Source organism: Eptatretus burgeri, chromosome 14, assembly GCF_056783735.1.
Source record: "Eptatretus burgeri isolate ZD-2024b chromosome 14, Ebu_testis_v1, whole genome shotgun sequence".
In the NCBI taxonomy this organism is placed as follows: domain Eukaryota; kingdom Metazoa; phylum Chordata; class Myxini; order Myxiniformes; family Myxinidae; genus Eptatretus; species Eptatretus burgeri.
In genome coordinates this window covers 40,575,497-40,587,084 of record NC_140974.1, presented here as the reverse complement: position 1 = coordinate 40,587,084, position 11,588 = coordinate 40,575,497, and the positions used below count along the sequence as shown (strand labels likewise).

Here is an 11,588-nt window from a genome sequence, read left to right as displayed (position 1 = left end):
CAGCTTGGGTGTGTGGCAAGGACAAATTGATTTGAATTTGGTGAAGATCCGATTCCGTATCTGGATGCGAGAATTAATTAATTTTCAAAAGTGATTCTTCACCATTGAGAGATTGGGGCAAAAACGATACATAGGATGATATTTCAAAAATGTATTGGGACCGATATGTTCTCGTGGATCAGGCATTACGTGGCGGAGGTATGCGCTCCACTGAGTGCCCTTCAAGTTGCTTGATGTATTTACCTCTGGCACAGATGGTGGACAGAGGTTATATTTTTACTGCTGTCTGTCTGTCTGTTTATGTCTGTGAGCAGAATATCTCAAAAGGTTGTGGACGGATTCGGACGAAACTTGGTGGACAGGTTGGGTGTGTGATAAGGATGAATTAGTTGGATTTTGGTGAAGATCCAAATCCGGATCTGGATACGAGATTTAAAAAAATATTCTTCACCATTGAGAGATGGGGCCAAAACCGATATTTTGTATGACATCTCATAACGTTATCGACGGATAATGACAAAATTTGGAGGATGAGTTGGGTAGGTGACAAGAACAAGCCAATTACATCGTGGTTGAGGTCTGGATCCAGATCTGGCCTATCAATGGGATACAAAACGTAAACTGTTCATCCTGGCAGAGGTATGCGCTCTACCGAGTGCTGCTGTCATTGTTTTTTTTTTTGGGGGGGGGGAAGGGGGTTGTCCGTTTATATATGCTTCAAAAACTTAAAAAAAAAAAAATTCAACCAAATTTTTCATGTTGGTGAAGGTTACCCCAAGTATGGCTTCCGTCAGAGTAGCAAACTTGGGGTAGGGGGTTCAGGGTGGGCGGAAGACTTGAATTCTCTCTTGGTAAATGTGTATTGTATAGCGCCACCCGGTGGTAGCTGGTATTACAAATCATCTTGTTTAAAGAAAGTTTAAATAACTTAACAATATACATTACGGTGATGTTGAAATCTGAATGAGAATAATTCAAAATTCTGAAAATGTTTCATTTCACTCATTTTAAGAGGAGGTTCAAACCAAAGCATCCAACACTGAGCTTCACGATGAAGCGGAAATGGTTTTTGCTCACGCCATATATAAGCAGCCAGGATGGTTGATGAAGATGATGTTAGTTGACTTCCAAGCAGGTGGAAGATGACCTCGACAAAATTATTGAGTGAATGGAGCAGAATTTTTGTGAAGTACAACATGTTGTCTTTTCATAAAATGTGTTACCCAAGCGACAAGCACAAATGTCTAGTGTGTGTGTGTGTACACACACACACACACACACACACACACACACACACACACACACACACACACACACACACACACACACACACACACACACACACACACACACACGAGAGATTAGTCCCTACTGGTGTTTAAAACTAATTCTTGTTTGTTATACAATTCCATACCCCTGGGCTAATTGCCCCAAATTTGCTGGACCACATTATGGTACCACACACGGTAGGTCATAGTCACAAAAATATTTTTTGCAATTCTGAATCAAATCGATATTAAAACAACAAATCTCAACACTCTGACCAATCGTCAGGGAGAAGGGCTGAGCTTGGCTTCCACGTTGGCATTTCCGCGTCATGTTCAAAGGTGAATTATATTTGTCGTGAAATGAACCAATTGCATTCAAGTATCTATATTCTGTATTATATGCAGACTGGAAATTAATATACAAAGGGTCCACAATCGCCACGGGTCAATACATCGAATGTAAGTAATCGGTGCATGATCCTGTACTAGCTCAAACAAGGATATTAGGCCATTTGACCCATCATTGCCGTGGTGCACTCCCTGATTAATTTTTGGTTCAGTTTTAAAAATCAATCTTCTTGCTGATTTTGTTAAAGTCTAAAATAACCAGATCTTGATCGGATAACGCAACTTGGTTTTTTTTTTTTCAACCATTTATCCACCATTTTGTTTAACCATTCTGACCATCACAACGGTTTTGCTTGAATCTTTCTTAACCAGAAACAAAATGCACATGAAAGTAAACCTTGATGTGTAAATTCTCACAAAGCCAGGTATGTGGTTTTTTTTTTGGGGGGGGGGGGGTGGGGGAATTGATAAAGTAAGCTTGCTACCACTGCCTGACATGCACCAGCTGAGCCTGGAAGTACTTTGATCAAGCATTGATGACATACATGAGCAACCGGACAGGCCTGATAATACAATCATGATTTTCCTTGAACCCAGTTACCCCTCCTTCTCTATTGTTACCCTCGCCAAAAGAGAGGGTATTGCATTTGGATCCATTTGTTTATCTGTCTGTCTGTTTGTCCACACAGAACTTTCATGTTTTTCTCCACAATCGCTTGTCGGATTGCGACGGAATTTTCACACCGTTGGTGCGACTACTTATGTAGAATGTTGTAATGATAATTATGACGTCATAAGTCATGTGGTGTGGCAGCCATATTGGAAAAACGAAAAAACTTTGGACCTCTGTATCTCTGAATGTGCACCAATGAAAAAAATTGAAACCTGTTATGACGTCATAATGGCATATGGTGAACGCTACATCCAATCAGTATGAAAACTTTTGAGGGTCATCGAGGGATAAAATGGTCCACAATTTTTTTTTGATGATGTCAACGGTCAAGTGATTTGAAAGCAATATTGTTTAAAAAAAAACAACAAAAAAATCTTCAAAAATCCTCTTCTCTGAAATGGCTGAACCAGTAGTCATCACTGCCAGCATTTATAAAGTGGCAATTCTAATTATCTTATTAATTATGTAACACCAGTACACAAACACCACACAAAACTACACAAACACTACACAACACACCACAGAGAGAGAGAGAGAGAGAGAGAGAGAGAGAGAGAGAGAGAGAGAGAGAGAGAGAGAGAGAGAGAGAGAGAGAGAGACAGAGAGAGAGAGAGAGAGAGAGAGAGAGAGAGAGAGAGAGAGAGAGAGAGAGAGACAGAGAGACAGAGAGACAGAGAGACAGAGAGAGAGAGAGAGAGAGAGAGAGACAGAGAGACAGAGAGACAGAGAGACAGAGAGAGAGAGAGAGAGAGAGAGAGAGAGAGAGAGAGAGAGAGAGAGAGAGAGAGAGAGACAGAGAGAACACAAAACAAGTCCTGACAAGGGTCTGCAATCTCTAATTGTTCATTTTCTTGCTATTTCTGTCTTCATGGGCTTCTTTTACTTGTGTTTTGCTATGAAAGTATTATTTGTCTCATAGCTTCGTTGTGATACTGTACAGGAGTGGTTGTTTCTTTGACTTTTTAACCACAATCAATTGTTATCCCTTTTTCCCCCCCCCTATTTAACCCTCCAATTTCCTCTAGCTAATGATCTCAGGTTCATAAAGGAGGTTGGACGTAAATTATAAGATAAGGGCATTCTGAGAGGTCAGTGTACTTTTGCGTGAACTACAAGGACATTAGTAAACGAAGGATAAATTAATGTCGTGTAATGGGATTTGAACCTGGAGCCCAGTATCATGAGCCAATTGCTCAGAATAACCAAAGGATTTACAGGACCAAAACACACACACACACACACACACACACACACACACACACACACACACACACACACACACACACACACACACACACACACACACACACACACACCATACGTCTACACGCATACATACACACATGTTTATACTTGGATAATTTACAGGAAAGTCTGTAAATGAAGTAACAAAATGGTCTGTGGGTTATTAGGACAAAACCAGCAGGAATCGGAAAAGCCTCCATGAAAAGAACACGTCTGTAAATCGATGATGACAACGCACCAACACAAATCAATGGCCATTAAAGTGAAGCTGCATCATAATGTCTTGACTATAGTTCATGAACAAAAATGTATTCTCATCTTCCACAGTTCCCTTTCTTTTACTCCAAAGGTGGTGCCACCCTGTATCCTTTAGGTATCGGTGGTCCAGACTAACCGACTGTGCCACAGCAGGATGGCCAAGCCAGCGGGTAGTGCTGGACGGGCATCTCCAGTGAATGATTCACGCCTGAGCAACTCTAGATAGCATCTGCAAATAACCTTTCCCTGTGCTCATGCTGCAGAAAGGCTCCAGAGGCCAGTATGCATTCTTTCAGCATGCACAAGGGCCCTGTCACCAACCTTAAACTATGAACTAAACTGGTTACAAAGGCAGCAATCTCATGTTACGTTTACTTACATAACTCCCCCCAACCCCACGCACACACCCACTCCCCTACCTACAAAACACCCTCCCTTTCCTTCCAAACACACTCCCTACCCCAACCCCCACCCAGTCGATGAGCAAAGCCTCCCCATCACTCTACCCTGTCAAACTCCATCAAGGGGCTCTTCCCACCACTCGTTTGCCCCACCCTGACGTTCCCTCCATTAAATGCAGTCACGCAGCTCTGAAGCTGGGGGCAATCGCTGTTGATTAAAAAAAAAAAAAACCGTGGCAGTGGTGACACTGGAAACTGCAAGGACTCTTCGAGCAAGCTTAGCGATGTGAAACTTCTGGAGGATCAGAGCTGTGAACAATTTCCAAAAGGGCACAGCCGCAACCACAACCACAAGTGGTATGGGATCGTCGAGAATTCTCATCTATCTATCACTGCTGTGTGGTTGTTGGAAATGCCTTGAGTTCAAATCCATCTGAGGATGAACTGAAGCAAAGCCTACACCAAGGATGCCAATCTCATTGTTGCCATTGCCATGGTTTTTATCAACAGCGCTTCACTTCGCTTTCTAAGTATTCGAGGCCATCTCACAAAAAGGCAGAATTCCACCTCCTCGCCCCCCACCACCCCAACCCAACTGCACGTCCTTTCCCTTCCCTCCTATTACTTATATCTCCATTTAAACTTCTTCCCTTTCCCTCTGCACTCCACTGCCCTTCTCTCTCTCTCCCTCTGTCATCTTCCTTTCTCAGTCCACCCCCTCTCCCCAATTTTCCCACACAAAGTGACAATGTAATAAACACAGCCCACCCCCCCTCGCTACAAGTACTCACAATAAATATCTACAAAATGCAGCCCTTCCAAGAAACCACATGATTCTGAGCAAACAGAGTTCTCCATAACAACACAACAGAGCAATCGGCATCCCCCATCAACCGCACAAATTCTTGCATTTCATCCACTGCCATCTGTTTTAGCAGAAATGGAAATGTCCAAATGAAAGAAGGAATGAGATGCGGACACACACTGGCGCTGCGGGGGTTACGGATTTGCCATTGAACCCGCTTTGATGTCACAACAGGAGCAGAAAGACAAAGACAGCCTGACATAGTGCGCGTGCGGGCGAACCACGCAGTGACAGCATTAGCTGGAACACACAAACCTCTTAGGTGACAACATGCTCGAAAACAACGCAAAAGTATCGTATCACAGGTAAGTCAACACACAACAAATCTACGTTTCATTGAATGATGTGTCGACAAAGGTAAAAAAAAATAAAAATAAAAAAACAATTAAAGTAAGTCATGGACAGTCTTGGACAGTCTTGGAGTCAGAAATGCGTTTGAGGATGGCAATGCGTTTCGCTACCAACTTCACGGCATTGAAGGGCGATGTCACAATGACTATCTCATCCAATTATTTTTCAGAAGTAAATGAATAAACGTGCTTTCAATAATATACGCAACCACAGTTTCAAAAACAAGATGTTGTCTCAGCTGCAACAGAAGTGTGAAGCCTTGGACTAAAGGACGACCGAAGCGTAAATGAATGAATGAATGAATGAAAGCATGCATGAATACAAATAAATAAGCAACCCGACAAATTAAATGAGGTGTAAATATATAAATAATTCGCCCCCCTTTTGTCCAAACTGCCTGACAACTGGAGTCCGCACAGTGACAGCGGAGCCTGACACCGGACCGGCCACGGCCACCCCCACCCACCTGGCTCGGGCCCAGGACGGCTTGGGGCCGTATTTGGCCACGCCGAGAGCGTGCCTGGGCCTCAGAGAAAGGACAAACGGCGTCCGGCTGACCTTTGCAGAGTCATCTCTGTTACAGCTGGGAGCTCCGAGTGACCCCCTCCGCCTCGCCCCATGACCCTACCCTACATACCCCACCCTGCCGTGACCTTTCAATCAAGGCTTGCCCCACCAATCGGATGCCGCTGTGGGAGGGTCAACAGCACTGTGCCTGCCAAGGGTGGGGAGTGCCCTTGGCCACCCTGTGCCTACCATGGATGTTTTAAGACTGCTCTTTGTGCTGGTTCATTTTCACTCGCACGAGAACCGCCACTTGTGAGGCTTCCCTGGTGGAAAGGAGGCAACCTGGGAGAACCATTCATTATACGCTACTTCAGGTTCTCTTAAACCCTTGAGGTTTACGCCTGAAATTCAGTCAAATCGCTTGCGCTGCTTTTAGGCGTTGAAAAAGTCTCGGCGGATAAAGAGTCCACACAATGTTTCAAGGACATTACATCATGAGTGGTTTTGATTGAAGGTCAAAGGGATCAGCTCCAGAAAACAAGGCCATCACATGGGATTGTGGAGTTAATGACGCAAACGGTCCATCAGAAGAAAACACCGAAACATCCTTAGATGGCTTGGCAAAAAGAAAAAATACTTTAACTGGGGCAAACAATGAAATACAGACAGATATTTCTCCCTCCCCAAAAAAAAATAATAAAAAGACAACAACAAATCCTCAGGGGGGGGGGGGACCATATTCAAGGCACAGATTTAAGGCTTCATTCTTAGTCACGTGTTTTGAAATTGAGAAACGCCTTTTTGTCAAAAAGGCGACAAAGATGAACACTCCATGCACTTCATCCCCAGAACTAAAGGAACATGTGGGCATCGGAAGCCTGTTAAACAAAATGCACGGGTCTTGGTCCGAAGGCCAAAATTCATGGTCGCACAATAAGCCGGTGCACTCCGACCTTGGACACCAATGACTTCAAGTCTTCATCGACAAGTCAAAGCACTTGATAAAATCTCATGCACATGACTCGTGCCTCAACAGGTGACAAGGAACATAACAGGGTAGCAAAACACACGACAAATCGTTCACGGCAAATTAAAGGAGACACAGCGAGGAAAGGGATCTGCACAAGGCATTACCATGGATCACTACTCACAAGGGGGCAGTGGTAATAGTTGGCACAGGGATTTTCACAAGTTTAAACGAACACGGGAGAAAGAAAGAACTCTTAAAGAAATGCTCTATGCACGTCTGAAGCCAATTCACCGTGAACATTTCATCGATGGATATTTCTTAATGCCAGGTATGTTTACCGTCAACATCACGGACGCCGATAACATAAGGGTTATGTTTTTTGAACCTCTGTTTTGAAATAATTTGTGCAGCAGTTTTGTTTAATAAATATTCACAAAGGATTCAGGCTCCGGAGAAGTATGAGCTTCTCAAGGGATATGAATGTGGATGGGGTAAAAAGGAGAGGAGGGGGGGGGGGCACACAGATGCTTACAGTAACATCTCATCTTAAGCATCACCGAGCTGGACAATCCGCACAATTGATCAAATCGAGTCGAGTAGACGCACAGGATGACTGCAGTAACAATGTTTAATAATTAATTATCATTGCATGCACCCATCTTCCCTTTGTCGCTATTTAAGTTGAAATACGCTGCTCTTTATCAGGTGAAGAATCGAGTCCAAGGTTGAGAGCGACAAAGGTAAATGCGCTACCTCTGCACCATCCGGTCAGCCCAAGGTACTTCTATTAAATAAGCCAAACAAATAGGATAGCTCTTTTCATGGATCAGATTATCAAATGCTCATTGAATAAAATAAAAATAAAAGAATGGGCCAAGAGGAAAAGGAAATTAAAAGTCATAAAATATTTTAAAACCGAAAGAAAAAAAACAAAAGTAAAAAATGTATCACAGTACCCATCACAAGGAACACTCATTTTAATTAAATTTAATTTAACGAATGGTACAATTGGTTGACAGTCCCGTCATCTTTTTTTTATTTATTCATATGTAGCCTGTGGCTTCTGTTTGCATAATTTTCTGGGAGCATGGCTGTGCCACTGATGCAGTGCCCCCTGTTAACGAGCAAGCTGGTACTCAATTTACCAACCTCAGAAGGTTGCATGACAGGCTGAGTCAACCCATCTGGTGTTAATTCAACAACCCAAAAGGGACTTGAACTCAAACCCCAGCATCGTAAGCCAGCCACCTCAACCATTAAGTCAACACCAGGACTAATCCTGTTATGATGAACAGATTTAAGCTCAACAAAGTGATATTAAATTTTCTTTATTATCACAGAGCACTGAAGTGATGTGGAAAAATTCAGTAATTCTCTTTCGTATAACCAATTCAGTTATTCTCTCCAGTATTACCAATTCAGTAATTCTCTCCAGTATTACCAATTCAGTAATTCTCTCCAGTATTACCAATTCAGTAATTCCCTCCAGTATTACCAATTCAGTAATTCTCTCCAGTATTACCAATTCAGTAATTCCCTCCAGTATTACCAATTCAGTAATTCTCTCCAGTATTACCAATTCAGTAATTCTCTCCAGTATTACCAATTCAGTAATTCTCTCTCGTAGCGCCAATTCAGAAATTCCCACCAGTATTACCAATTCAGTAATTATCTCTCGTAGCGCCAATTCAGAAATTCCCACCAGTATTACCAATTCAGTAATTCTCTCCAGTATTACCAATTCAGTAATTCTCTCTGGTATTACCAATTCAATAATTCTCTCTGGTATTACCAATTGAGTAATTCTCTCCAGTATTACCAATTCAGTAATTCTCTCCAGTATTACCAATTCAGTAATTCTCTCCAGTATTACCAATTCAGTAATTCTCTCCAGTATTACCAATTCAGTAATTCCCTCCAGTATTACCAATTCAATAATTCTCTCTGGTATTACCAATTGAGTAATTCTCTCTGGTATTACCAATTCAGTAATACTCTCTGGTATTACCAATTCAGTAATTCTCTGCAGTATTACCAATTCAGAAATTATCTCTCATAGCGCAAATTCAGAAATTCCCACCAGTATTACCAATTCAGTAATTCTCTCGTAGCGCCAATTCAGAAATTCCCACCAGTATTACCAATTCAGTAATTCCCTCCAGTATTACCAATTCAGTAAATCTCTCCAGTATTACCAATTCAGTAATTCCCTCCAGTATTACCAATTCAGTAATTCTCTCCAGTATTACCAATTCAGTAATTCTCACAAGTATTACCAATTCAGTAATTCTCTCCAGTATTACCAATTCAGTAATTCTCTCCAGTATTACCAATTCAGTAATTCTCTCCAGTATTACCAATTCAGTAATTATCTCTCGTAGCGCCAATTCAGAAATTCCCACCAGTATTACCAATTCAGTAATTCTCTCTCGTAGCGCCAATTCAGAAATTCCCACCAGTATTACCAATTCAGTAATTCTCTCTCGTAGCGCCAATTCAGAAATTCCCACCAGTATTACCAATTCAGTAATTCCCTCCAGTATTACCAATTCAGTAATCCTCTTGTAGTACCAATTCAGTAATTCTCTCTCGTAGCGCCAATTCAGAAATTCCCACCAGTATTACCAATTCAGTAATTCCCTCCAGTATTACCAATTCAGTAATTCTCTCCAGTATTACCAATTCAGTAATTCCCTCCAGTATTACCAATTCAGTAATTCTCTCCAGTATTACCAATTCAGTAATTCTCTCTGGTATTACCAATTCAGTAATTCTCTCCAGTATTACTAATTCAGTAATTCTCTCCAGTATTACTAATTCAGTAATTCTCTCCAGTATTACCAATTCAGTAATTCTCTCCAGTATTACTAATTCAGTAATTCTCTCTCGTAGCGCCAATTCAGAAATTCCCACCAGTATTACCAATTCAGTAATTCCCTCCAGTATTACCAATTCAGTAATCCTCTTGTAGTACCAATTCAGTAATTCTCTCTCGTAGCGCCAATTCAGAAATTCCCACCAGTATTACCAATTCAGTAATTCCCTCCAGTATTACCAATTCAGTAATTCTCTCCAGTATTACCAATTCAGTAATTCCCTCCAGTATTACCAATTCAGTAATTCTCTCCAGTATTACCAATTCAGTAATTCTCTCTGGTATTACCAATTCAGTAATTCTCTCCAGTATTACTAATTCAGTAATTCTCTCCAGTATTACTAATTCAGTAATTCTCTCCAGTATTACCAATTCAGTAATTCTCTCCAGTATTACTAATTCAGTAATTCTCTCCAGTATTACCAATTCAGTAATTCTCTCCAGTATTACCAATTCAGTAATTCTCTCCAGTATTACTAATTCAGTAATTCTCTCTGGTATTACCAATTCAGTAACCTATCTAATCCTTACTATAATTCACGGACCGGTGTGTGTGTCTTTGTTAATTTATTTATTCATATGCAGCCGAAGGCTGATTAGCTGATCTTTTTTCTGGGGGCTTGGCTATGCCACTGATGCAGTGCCCCCTGTTACCAGCATGCTGGTACTCATTTTGCCGACCAAAGAAGGATGACAGGCTGTCAACCCACCTGGTGTTGGTTCAACGTATTGACAGGGGCCTGAACTCAAGACTAAGCCATCAGGGTGTGTGTGTGTGTGTGTGTGTGTGTGTGTGTGTGTGTGTGTGTGTGTGTGTGTGTGTGTGTGTGTGTGTGTGTGTGTGTGTGTGTATGTGTTTGTCGTGCTACTCCTACAGTTCTGGGCTGATTATTACAACATATTACATATTGCAATAATTGCCAGGTCAGGCCAGATCAGATCTGTGACTTGCTGCAGGTATCATGTAAACCTGTACTAACTTGTTCCACGGTCAGATTGTCGGCGACTAAACCATCTCCCCCATCAAGTTTCTTGGTGAGGAGGGTGTATGATATGGACACCCAGCAGGATAAACACAAAACCTGTCAGAGGGCGGAGGAGCTCCTTGTGAGCCAACGGTCATCCATATCTTGTGCCCAACTGTGTCTGCGGATGTCCTCCTGCAGTTGGGTTACTTTTTTATTAAGAGGTTGGTGGCAGGATTTGCACTCCGGCCACCGTAAAACCCTTCATTCCGCAAAACATTCTTGAAGCATAAAAAAAATCTGAAAACTCCCTCCGTGGGAGTACCTCCTGTGCAGCTTCTCTTCGCAGGGCAACTCACCGGATGACGGGATTGGGGCAAAGCCTTTGGGACCCCCAATCTTTGATGACAGGAGGGAAACCATGGGGTAACATTCCCGGGTCATATTGTGGTAGTGTGAGTTGGAGTGATGCTGAGGTGTCGTCCACCAGACGGCGGTCTCCTTGGGTTAACCTGAGGCGATCCCTTTGAGTGGGAGCATGGAATGTCCTATCCCTAAGAGAGGATGATCACCTTTCTCTGTTATCATCTAAGCTCAAGCGTTTGGACATCGGTATTACAGCACTCTCTGAGGTTCGGAGATCGGATTGCGGCGAGATCATGGCGGGTGGTTACACCGACTTTTGGTCTGGTCGCTCTGATGGTTACCATGCTCAAGGAGTTGCTGTAGCTGTGTCCAATAAGGTAACTCCAATGATAATTGAGGTAACACCGGTCAACGAGCATATTATGAGACTAAGGATTCATCACTCCTTGGGTGTCATTTCCCTGGTCTCTGTTTATGCTCCGACGGAGGCGAGTGA

At 42.4% G+C, this 11,588-nt stretch overlaps 1 protein-coding gene across 8 annotated transcripts in view; it reads right to left on the bottom strand.

Moving 5' to 3' along the window:
• The window catches only part of GREB1L (GREB1 like retinoic acid receptor coactivator), a 326,780-nt gene that overhangs the window by 149,503 nt on the left and 165,689 nt on the right, over nucleotides 1–11,588 (bottom strand). The window contains exon 1 of one of the 8 annotated variants that reach the window (XM_085854462.1): nucleotides 5,876–6,021. The exons of the other annotated variants lie outside the window; for them this stretch is intronic. The gene's annotated coding sequence lies outside the window, so the exon portion shown is untranslated. Of the gene's footprint in view, nucleotides 1–5,875; nucleotides 6,022–11,588 lie in introns of those variants that run through there. 8 annotated transcript variants of the gene reach the window in all.